This window comes from Pelodiscus sinensis, chromosome 24 (genome assembly GCF_052426305.1).
Source record: "Pelodiscus sinensis isolate ZL-2025 chromosome 24, ASM5242630v1, whole genome shotgun sequence".
Lineage (NCBI taxonomy): Eukaryota > Metazoa > Chordata > Testudines > Trionychidae > Pelodiscus > Pelodiscus sinensis.
In genome coordinates this window covers 15,759,287-15,770,511 of record NC_143075.1, presented here as the reverse complement: position 1 = coordinate 15,770,511, position 11,225 = coordinate 15,759,287, and positions in this window count along the sequence as shown.

Sequence of the window (11,225 nt, the reverse complement as noted above, 5' to 3'; positions counted from 1 at the left end):
TGAATCCCAGGTACACCCTGTTGTCTCTGAGCAACCTGCATCGCTGCACAGAAGGAAGTTGTTCCTACACTGCTGGGAGGCTGCTTTGTGTTTCAAAACCATTATAGAGGCCTGCCACTGCTTAGAAGTGCCCATCTTTGGAAGGGGAGTCTCTCTCTCTGAGGGCCTACAGACTCATCTCCATGCTCCTCCCTAGGTGCCCACATCTTCTCCCCTAACATGTTCATGACTCTTCCTCTCCACACATTTCATAGACTCATAGAACACTAGAACTGGAAGGGACCTCGAGAGGTCATCAAGTCCAGTCCCCTGTCCTCACAGCAGGACCAAGCACCGTCTAGATCAGTGTTTCCCAATTTTATTTGGTCATGGAACCCTTTTAAACTTGAAATAATTTTGTGGAATCCCTAATAACAGTCTTATATATGGAATTGAAAAAGTAGACCACAAATAAGTAAGGATAATAATAAACAAATGCTAAACAAGGTCATGAAATGCCGATAAATCTATCATAGACAATTTATATTTGTCATGGTTACATTTTTAAATACAAGAAATCACATGACTATATTGAAGTAAAGTATTCGCGAGAGCACCACCTGCACACTCCTATACAGGCACCTGGTTTGACAGCTGAAGCTTCGACTTTGTCCGACGCGGCGCTAGTATAATCACCCAGTATTCAGTCACCCATGTGATCCACACTCCCTGAGAGTGAGTACGGGGATTTACGGTGGTATTTAACAGGCGACTGCACCATTGATTGACTGCGCGCGCAGCGCTGAGTCGTGACATCAGCGTCCCCACTCTCTGGCTAAGCTGGCATTCCACAGGGACACGTATCGTGGCAAACACAAATGAAAATGGGTTTCAATAAAATTCATAAATGTTTAGATATTAATTATTATTTTTTAAAATCATAAAATGTTCCTGTAATGGAATTTTCTCATGGAACCCTTATTTTCACTTCGTGGAACCCTGAGGCTCCGCGGAACACCACTTGGGAAACACTGATCTAGATCATCCCTGATAGATGCCTGTCTAACCTGCTTTTAAATATCTCCAATGATGGAGATTCTACAACCTCCCTGGGTCATTCATTCCAGTGTTTAACCACCCTGGCAGCTAGGAAGATTTTCCTCATGTCCAGCCTAAACCTCCCTTGCTGCAACTTAAGGCCATTTCTTCTCTTCAGCTCTGAACGCCCCCTCCCTGAGGGTTCTCTGGGGCAGGCTTCACCGTTTGTGGCCACCAAGCAAAAGTGGCACATACCTCTCCAGCTGTGGCCACATTCCCTAGAAATTCTCCACTTCGGGGCTGCATCCTTTCCCAGCAGCAGGCGTTCTGTGTGGTGAGCTTCCTCGCCAGCAATAGCTTTGTTCTGAAAATGCCAGATTGACACATGCGCCTCGGCCAACGCCTGCTGATTTGCAAGTTGGGTGTTAAAAAAAGAAAACTCCCCGGGTGCCCGGCAGTCAGGATCGAAATGTAAGTTGGACATGAAAGCATCTGCCAGCGCTGGACGGAACGACGTGCCGTTTCACGGTAGAACTTACCCTTTGCCCATGCTGTGCCACGGACACCCGTCCTGTTGCCATAGCCACTGATGCTCGGATTGTGCCATTCGTTCGTATTTTTCTCCCTTCTCCTGCCTGTGGCTCAGCTGGGAGGTGCAGCAGGGCAGAGTGGGGATTCAATGTATTACAGTATCAGCGGATGAGGGAAGGGTGCTAGTGGACTCTGGGCTTGGCTTGGAGATGGGCTTGTCCTTTTAGGGAGCTTACAGGGGAATTCAGGGCCTGCCAGCTGACTGCTGCATGTTTTAAAAGCAGGGATGGCCTGGGGATTGCTGTGTGCCATGCTAGAAGGGTACTCTCCGTGCCAGGGAGAGTGTAACCCACTGGTCAGCGTGTGCTATGTGTCTCCCTCAGAGCCTGATCCACAGAGGAATCTCTTCGGCTCTAAACTAGCTAGCCTGGCTCTCTAGTTCATGCCTTTAGCTTCAGCTGTCCCCAGCTGAGTTCCCAGTGTCTGCAAAGATGGCACCCATCGCACACAAAGCGAGAGCCCTCTGCGTGGCTAGAGTGCTTGGTAGGTGACTGTGACGGGCCGGCCCTCACCTCACCTGAGCACCCCGTGTCTGGCCGAGTGCGTTTGCCTACAATGCTACTTTAAAAGCCCCTTTTGACTACATGAAAGAGTGTGACTTGGCCAGAGGGCTGAGTGAGTAATCACAAACCCCTTCTGGGGTACATCTCTAACAGGGGCCCATCCCCGGTCCCCTCTGTATAGTGTCTCACTGAGTCCCATCTCTCAGTCTGTTTCCTCACTCGGTAGGTAGGAGAGTGGTGCTCCCAGGGCTTCCCCTCCTGGAGACCGTGTCCTGAACAGCTCCCCACTCTGAGCAGGTTCTGGTTCTGGTTCTGCCTGACAGCCCTCTTGAACTTCTCTCTTCAGGTCTGGACTGCAACTGAGTTGCCTCTGTTTCTGCAGCTCCTTTTGTAGTCTGCCCGGGTCCCTGATTCGCTGGTTCCTCCAGAGCCTCTCTAGCCTCGTGGAAGACTTCTCTATGGCCCTTTTGGCCTTAGGGCCTAGCCCCATTACAGTGACCCTCTTTGTTCTCCTCAGAGATGCCTGCACAACTGGCCGTGAACTCCCTCTCGTCCAGGGAAATGCAAAAGCAACTCACTCTGTGCATTTAGAGCTCACTGCCTCCTCCTGACTGGCAGCGTACACTGGAGAATGGAGTGTCTTGGTGTCAGCTCCAGGGGACTGGACTCACCTCAGGCTAGGCCTAAGTCACTGTGAAGACTCCATTGCCTCCTGACTGATAGGGAAGAGCCTCCACTTCCCTCAAGTCCTCACTGAGCTCACTCACCAGGTGTCCTTGTGGGGTCAGAATTTACAAACAAGGAACAGAAAGGTCCACTTCTCCTTTGGCCCAATTTCTGCTCAGGTCACTCGCTGCCCTCTGCCTCCTGGAATGAGCCATGAACGAACCTCCAGCTCCGTTTGGCAGTTCAGAGAAAGATGTCACCACGGGGACATTTCATCGGGCATCTCCTAATCCCTTGGGCTAACAGCTTGTGCTGGGAAACTCCTGGGAATGGATCTCTCTCTTTTGTGAGATTCCCAACATTGGCAGATATCATCTGCTTTACTCCAAGGCTGTGTCTACATTGGCACCCTTTTCCGGAAAAAGGATGCTAATGAGACAACTCGGAATTGCAAATGCCGCGGGGGATTTAAATATCCCCTGTGGCATTTGCATGAACATGGCTGCCGCTTTTTTCCAGCTCGGGGCTTTTTCCGGAGAAAAGCGCCAGTCTAGATGGGATCTTTTGGAAAATGAAGCCTTTTCCGGAAGATCTCTTATTCCTGCTTTTAAGAGGAATAAGGGATCTTCCGGAAAAGGCTTTATTTTCCGAAAGATCCCGTCTAGACTGGCGCTTTTCTCCGGCAAAGCCCCGAGCTGGAAAAAAGCGGCAGCCATGTTCATGCAAATGCCACAGGGGATATTTAAATAGCAAGCACAGAGAGGGGGCCAGTAACTCACGCTCAGCAGTGTGTGAGGGGCACAGCCTGTGAGAGGGGGTCTGCTGCCGAGAGAATTATTCCATCTCTCTCCTAGCCAATCAATGCCAGTATGAATCAGAAAAACGAGCGGTTATTTCCTGGCCTCTTGTATCGATTGCCCCAGCTGTAATGAGGGGCCTCTGAATAACCCAGCGTTCTCCTGCTAACTGATATCCCCACGTTTATTTAGCCAAGGAGAGAATTTATTGATCGTGCAGCGTAGAGGTTTTTTTTAAAAAAAATGTAGCACCATAAAAAAGCTTTTTCTAAATGAAACGGGGGCCAGAGACACACAGAGGGAGGAGGGCCCGGGGGCTGCTTGTCAGGAGTTCTTAGCATTTCAATCCAACTCCCGGTGAGGGGAATGTTAAAGCACATGTGTGCTCAAGGTGGAAATCGGAGCATATTCCTTCTTGGGTTTGATGCCCATTGCCTTGGAGCTACAGAGATAGAAAGCTGATGTATTCTCACAGGCTTGCCTCCGAGTCCCCCTCCCTATTCCTAAGGGATAATAGGCCCCTCTGGATCAGTGCTTTGCTGTCTTGGTAATGCGTGTGGGGTTTTGCTTTCCATTTTAGCCTAGCTCCTGCTGTCCTCTCTCCCTTTTGCAAGTTAAGTGGCTGCCGTTGCAAAGGCTGAGTCTCTGAGTCCATCTTTCCATTAAGGGGTTGGAGAACGGAGTGGAGAGGACGCTTATAAAGTTTGCAAATGACACTAAGTGGCAAGGGGCTATAGTCCCTTTGGAGGGCAGGGTTCCAATTCAAAGTGACCTTGGAAAATCGCTCTGAAACCGGCAAGATGAAATTAAGATAAGTACGAAGTAGGTATGTAAAATTCCCTTTAATTGGTTAACCAGTTAAACGTTTAACTGGTTAATCAATTAAAGGGGGGAATGGGCGAGGTGGTCATTCCAGCCCAGCAGGAGCTACTTGCAGACAGGAGCTACTCTGGACAGTCCCTACTGTTTAACTGGAGCCGATTACCCAGTTAACCTTTCGGATCCCTACTACAAACTACGTCTCTGAGGAAGGAAAAATCTAACACCCAGCTACAAAATGGGGAATCACTGGCTAAGTGAATGTACTGCTGAATAGGACCTAGGGTTACAGTGGATCAAAAATGGAAGGAGTCAACAATACAATGCAGTTGAGAACAAGGCAAATATCACTGTGGGGTGTAAAGCAGCAGTGTCTTATAAGAAGAGGCTGAGGAATTTGGGTTTATTTAGTTTACAGAAGAGTGAGGATCAGGGTCAGCCCGAGCCATTCGTGTGCCCAGGCCCTAGGAGTGTGGCCCCGCCCCCGGGCACATGGCGCATGCATGGCCCCGCCCCTGGGCATGTGGCACATGCGCAGCACCACCCCCAGGCACCCGGCGCATGTGTGGTGTTGCCCCGGGCATGCAGAGCATGCTTGGTGCCATCCCTGCCCAGCCCCACGCGGCGCCCCCTAGAATGGGGGCACCCCGGGCGGTAGCCTGGTCAGCCCGTAGCTTGGGCTGGCTCTGGGGGGGGATTTGATAGCAGCCTTCAACTTCCAGAAGAGGGGGTTCCAAAGAGGGTGGAGAGAGGCTGTTCTCAGTGGTGACAGATAACAGAATGAAGAGCAATGGTTGCAAGTTGCAGTGGGGGAGGTCTAGGTTGGATATTAAGAAAAACTATTTCCCTAGGAGGGTGGGGAAGCACTGGGATGGGTTCCTTAGGGAAGGGGTGGAATCTCCATCCCTAGAGGTTTTTAAGGCCCGGCTTGACAAAGCCCTGGCTGGGATGATTTAGTTGGGGTTTGTCCTGCTTTGGGCCATGGGTTGGACTCAATGACCCTAGGATGCTATGATTCTGTGATTCTAAGTCATACGAAAGACATAGGAGGCATTCGTCCTGCTTTACTCAGCCCTGGTGAGGCCTGAGCTAGTGCAGTGTCCAGTTTTTGGGCTCCACACTAGGGAAGATGTAGGCAAACTGAGGAGAGTCCAAAGAAGAGCAACACAACTGATCTGACCTATGACTTACACACTCGGCATCTTGAGAAAAGTCTTGAGTCTTGAGAAAAGTGGAGTCTTGAGAAAAGACCAGATAACAGCCTTCAACTATGTGAAGGGCTGTTATGAAGAAGATGGTGATTAACTGTTCTCCATGTCCACAGAAGATAAGACAAAGAGTTACAGGCTTTATTTGCAGCCAGAAAGATTTAGGTTAAACATTAGGAAAAGCTTTCTAATGGCACGTGCAGTTACATTGTGGAATCAGCTTCCAAAGTAGGAGGCAGAATCTCCATCCGTGGAGGTTAAGAACAGATTGGACAGACACCTGCCACTGATGGGCCAGGCTTCCTTGTCTTGCCTCAGTGCAGGGGGCTTAACTGGATGACTTTTTGAGGTCCCTTCCAACCCTACTTTTTATGGTTTGGATTCTCTGAGACTATAGGATGGCCTGAGTACAGTAAACCACCCCTTACCCCAAACTCACAGGTAGAGTCCTATGGTGGAGTTCAATTTAGGAATTATACTCCTATACTCTCCCCTAATCCAGCAGCCTGACTGGTAAAAAATAACCCCCAATGCCAGTCTATATTCCTCAGGGCAGTCCCCCACTGGCCCCGTGCTCCCTGCAGGGTTTCAAAGCAGCATCGCTGCATGGAGCTGGGGTCATTGGAGGGGGGGGAATCCCCCACTGACCCTGGGCTCCATGCAGTGCTGCCACTGTGAAACGTCACAGGCAGCCCAGAGGCAGGCTCCAAGCGGCGTTTCAAAGCAGCAGTACCGCACCGAGCCCGGGATCAGCAGGGGAGTCCCCCACACTGATTCCAGGCTCCACGTGGAGCTGCCGCTTTGTAATGCTGCGTGTAGCCTGGTGACTCCCCAACTGGCCCCTGATGCACACGCTGTTTCAAAGTGGCAGCGCCATGTGGAGCCCAGGGTCTGGCCCCAAGCTCCACGCAGCACTGCCACTTTGAAGCACCCCCTCTTACCCCCCTTGCTGCCTTTTTCTGATAGAGTATGTCTAGACTACATGGCTCCATCGACAGAGCTATGTAGATTAGGTTTCTAGACATAGGGAAATGAACCGGCAATTTAAATAATCGCCACTTCATTTACATCAAAATGGCTTATGCCCTGTGCCAGTCAGCTGTTTGGCACCACAGTGCGGTTGTCTGGACGCTCTGCAGTTGACAAGGGAAGCCCTTGTTGACCACCCCGTTATGCCTTGTGGAATGAGGTTTACCGGGGCGGTCAACAAGGGCTTCCCTTGTCGACCGTGGAGTGTCCAGACTACCGCTCTGTGCCGCCAAACAGCTGATCGGCACAGCGCGGCAGCCATTTTGATGTAAATGAAGCAGCGATTATTTAAATTGCCGCTTTATTTCTCTTTTTCAAGTACACTAATCTACATGGCTCCGTCGATGGAGCCATGTAGTCTAGACGTTCCCATAGAGACAGCAAGGGGGGGTGGAATGACTAATCGATTGGTGTGTTGACTATCCGATAAGCATTTGCTTATCAGACAGTCAACTGCTCAACTAGTCATTCACATCCCTACTCTCCACAGAGCATTACCGAGATCAGAAGAGTGCCATAAGACACTTTCACTCACTCACTTGACTTGCGCTCTTTGCATTGGGTCATGCCCCAAGATCCAACATGATGCTTGTGTATTCCTGTGTCGCTGCACGTGTGTGTGCAAGGAATCAGTCTGTCTAGTGACCTCTAAGACACACCTAATGACAACAGAAAACAGCCTGTCTATTCAAAAATTAATCAGACTGTTTTCAAACATCGCAAAATCAGAGCCCTTTGGCAGACATTTCCTTAGTTCAAAGTAAGCCCCAGGGGAGCTGGCCAGTCTAAATACAGACAGTTCAGTCCCACGCCTTCTGGGGAAGTGACTGTCTCACGCCACCATAAGATAATACCTGGGAGAGAGGGAGGGGTTGGCCTATGGGAGATACAGAACCTGCTGCAGATGGGGGAGAGGCTATAAAAGGAAAACGGGCCAATAACAGGAAACCTGGAAATGGCAGAGGTACTTAATGACTTCTTTCTTTCGGTTTTCATCAAGAAGATTGATAATGACAGGATGCCTAGCATAGTGAGTGGTAGTGGAAATGGGGTAGGTTTGGAAGTTCAAATAAAAAAAGAATAAGTTAAAAATTACTTAGAAAAGTTAGATGTCTGCAAGTCACCAGGATCTGATTAAATGCATCCTAAAATTCTCAAGGAGTTGATAGAGGAGGTACCAGAGCCTTTAGCTATCATCTTTGAAAAGCCATGGAAGTCAGGAGACATTCCAGAAGACTGGAAAAGGGCAAATCTAGTGCCCATCTATTAAAAAGGGAAATAAGAACAACCCAGGAAACTACAGATCTGTCAGTTTAACTTCTGTGCCAGGAAAGATAATGGAGCAAGTAATTAAGGAATTCATCTGCAAACATCAGGAAGATAATAAGGTGATAGGTAACAGCCAGCATGGATCTGTAAAGAACAAATCATGTCACACCAATCTGATAGCTTTCTTTGATAAGATAACAAGTCTTGTGGATAAGGGAGAAGTGGTGGACAGGGTATACCTAGACTTTAATAAAGCATTTGATACAATCTCACCTGATCTTCTTACCAATAAACTAGGGAAATACTAACTATTTGGGGCTACTATAATGGGGGTGCATAACTGGCTGGATAACTGTTCTCAGAGACCAGTTATTAATGGTTCAGAGTCAGGGTGGAAGGGCATAACAAGTGGGGTTCTGCAGGGTTCTGTTTTGGAAGTGGTTCTGTTCAACATATTCAGCAACGATTTAGATATTGGCATAGAGCAGGGGTTCTCAAACTTTGCGATATCACGACCCCCTAAAATGTTAAATGAATTTGTGATCCCCCCACACCCACCCTCACTGCCCTGGGTTGCTTCCTCCCCCATTCTCACCAGACTCCTTGCCCTCCTGGGGTTCCTTCAAGGCGTTTGCGGTCCTCAACGCCCTTCCCCTCTGCAGGCTCCTTTACCCCGTCTCTTTCTCCTCTGTGCCTCTTTTCCGCTCCGCATCCCTTTGGTTTTTTGTTTTGTTTTTTTCCCCCTCTCTCTCTCTCTCTCCTCCTCCTCTGACCCCAACGTGCCCTTATTTACCTCCGGGTTCTCTGCCCTGGCCCAATCCCCCAGCCTGCTGCCTGAGGGACCTCGCCCTCTCCCAGCGGGGCAACCGTGCCCCAGACAGCGTCCGATCCTGCACCAGCCTCACTCTCCCGCTGCCTTGCCTCCTCCTGCAGCTGAGCCGCGCTCCTGGAGTCCCGCGGTCCTGGCCACACTGCACGGCTTGCCGGCGGCTGCCTTCCGCCGCCCTGCCGCTCTTCACGGCCCAGGGGAGAGGGGTCACAAATGAAAATCTGAATCCAGCTGAGACCCCCCTTCTAAGTTGCTCGTGACCCCCCTGGGGGTCGTGACCCACAGTTTGAGAAATGCTGGCATTGAAAGTATACTCATTGGCTACATCTACACTGGCATGATTTTCCAGAAATGCTTTTAACGGAAAAGTTTTCCATTAAAAGCATTTTTGGAAAAGCACGTCTAGATTGGCAGGATGCTTTTCCGCAAAAACACTTTTTGCGGAAAAGCATCCATGGCCAATCTAGACGCACTTTTCTGCAAAAAAGCCCCGATCGCCATTTTTGCGATCGGGGCTTTTTTGCGGAAAACAAATCTCTGCTGTCTACACTGGCCCTTTGCGCAAAAGTTTTTTGGAAAAAGACTTTTGCCCGAACGGGAGCAACATGAGATCGTCAGTGTTCTTGTGGAAATTCAAGCAGCCAGTGTAGACAGCTGGCAAGTTTTTCCGGAAAAGCAGCTGCTTTTCCGGAAAAAGTGGCCAGTCTAGACACATCCATTAAGTTTGCAGATAATACCAAGCTGGGAGGGATTGCAAGTGCTTTGGAGGACAATTATTTGGATCATAATTCAAAATGATCTGGACAAACTGGAGAAATGGTCTGAGGTAAACAGGATGAAGATTAATAAGGACAAATGCAAAGTACCACACTTAGGAAGGAACAAGAATGGGAAGTGACTGTCTACTCAGAAAGGGATCTAGGGTCATAGTGGACCACAAGTTAAATATGAGTCAACAGTCTGACACTGTTGCTAAAAAAGCAAACCTGCTTCTGGGATGCATTACCAGAAGTGTTGTGAGTAAGACATGAGAAATAATTCTGCTCCACTCAGCACTGATTAGGCCTCAGTTGGAGTATTGCGTCCAGTTCTGGGCACCACATTTCAAGAAAGATATGGCGAAATTGGAGAAGGTCCAGAGAAGAGCAACAAAAATCATTAAAGGTTTAGAAAACATGACCTATGAGGGAAGACTGAAAGAGCTGGGCTTGTTTAATTTAGAAAAGAGCAGACTGAGAGGGGACATGATAGCAGTTTTCAAGTATCTAAAAGGGTGTCACAAGGAGGAGGGAGAAAAATTGTTCTCCTTGGCCTCTGATGACAGGACAAGAAGCAATGGGCTTACATTGCAGCAAGGTAGGTTTACGCTGGACATTAGGAAAAACTTCCGAACTGTCAGGGTGGTTAAACACTGGAATAAATTGCCTAAGTAGATTGTGGAATTTCCATCACTGGAGATATTTAAGAATAGATTGGACAGACATCTGTCAGGGATAATCTAGATGATGCTTGGTCCTGCCATGAGGGCAGGGGACTAGACTCGATGTCCGCTCAGGGTCCCTTCCAGTCCTAGTGTTCTATGATTCTATGGAGACCTGTGGGGACTGTAGAAGTGAAGTTATACTAAACAGGGCTGCAGACAGGGAGTTGGGGGGGACAAAGGGGACAAAGGGCTGGTGATTTTAAAGGGCCTGGTGCTCTGGCTGCTGCTGCTACTATAGAAGGAGTGGCACCTGGAGCCCTAGGCCCTTTAAATCTCCACCGGAGTACTGCATGGCCACTCTAGGCAGCTCTAAGGGTGGGGAGGGGGTTGCTGTATTCTGGTAGTGTGGTGTGTTTGCTGCTCCACCCCTTCTGGGAGTGCAGAGATAGGGGCCTTCCATCTTGCCCAGGGGCCCAGTGTGTCTGTCAACTCCCCTGATGCCGAGGTGGGACAAGACAGGTTTTTAGTTCCTAGAAATCCCCGAGGGGTGCCAGTGGAAAGGGAGAGCTGTTCTTTTGTGTGTGATGCAGCCTGGTTCTATAATTGCAGAGGTTGCCAATTTATTTTAATACAGGTTGCACCTCCCAAAACTGGGACTCTCTTATTTGACAACATCCGGGCTCTGGATGTTCCTGAATGAGAGCGCCCCAGGGCAGGAAGGCCAGTAGCTGATAGCCCCATGCATGGTGAGGCTGGTGGTAAAAGGGCTGGTGTCATGACAGCCTGATCGGGGCTGAGTGCCAGCCTGGCAGCAGGGACAGAACTGCAGCAATCTGGCTGGCAGTAAAGCTGGGCTGCGGCAGCCCAGCAGGGAAAGCCTGTCTGGGGCCATGGCTGCAGAGCTGGGGCCGCGGCAACCCAGCTGGGGTCAGGGCAGGCCAGCAGGCTGATTAGGGCTGCGTGCCTGCCTGCGGTGGAGATGTGCCACAGCAGCAGGACAGGGCTGAGTGGTGACGTGCTGGCAGTGGGGCTGGAGCAGCAGTTCTGGGAGTGGGACTGAAGGAGCCAGCAGCG